Here is a 325-nt window from a genome sequence, read left to right as displayed (position 1 = left end):
AAGGACTGCATGGATCCGAGCAGCTGCCTGACAGGAAACTACACCTCCATCAGTCCTAACGGGATTACTTACTTCGAGTACATCCCTTGGAAGTGACCATTAGGAACCCATTTCTCACTCTTGACAACTCCTGTGAAATTTAGACCACAATCCTGCCCTCTTCTTCACTGCCCTTTTCCCATGCTGTCTAGCCAGCAGTTTGAACTTTATGTTGGACAAATGCATTGAAGTCCTGGATTACTCTTCGCATAACCTCTGAGGAGCACCACAGTACTGCCCCAGGACACGGAACGGATTACTCTTATACTGATTTGCAATTTTCGTG

This window comes from Egretta garzetta, unplaced genomic scaffold (genome assembly GCF_000687185.1).
Source record: "Egretta garzetta isolate BGI_Z169 unplaced genomic scaffold, ASM68718v1 scaffold508, whole genome shotgun sequence".
Taxonomy (NCBI): domain Eukaryota; kingdom Metazoa; phylum Chordata; class Aves; order Pelecaniformes; family Ardeidae; genus Egretta; species Egretta garzetta.
This window is presented reverse-complemented; position numbering follows the sequence as displayed.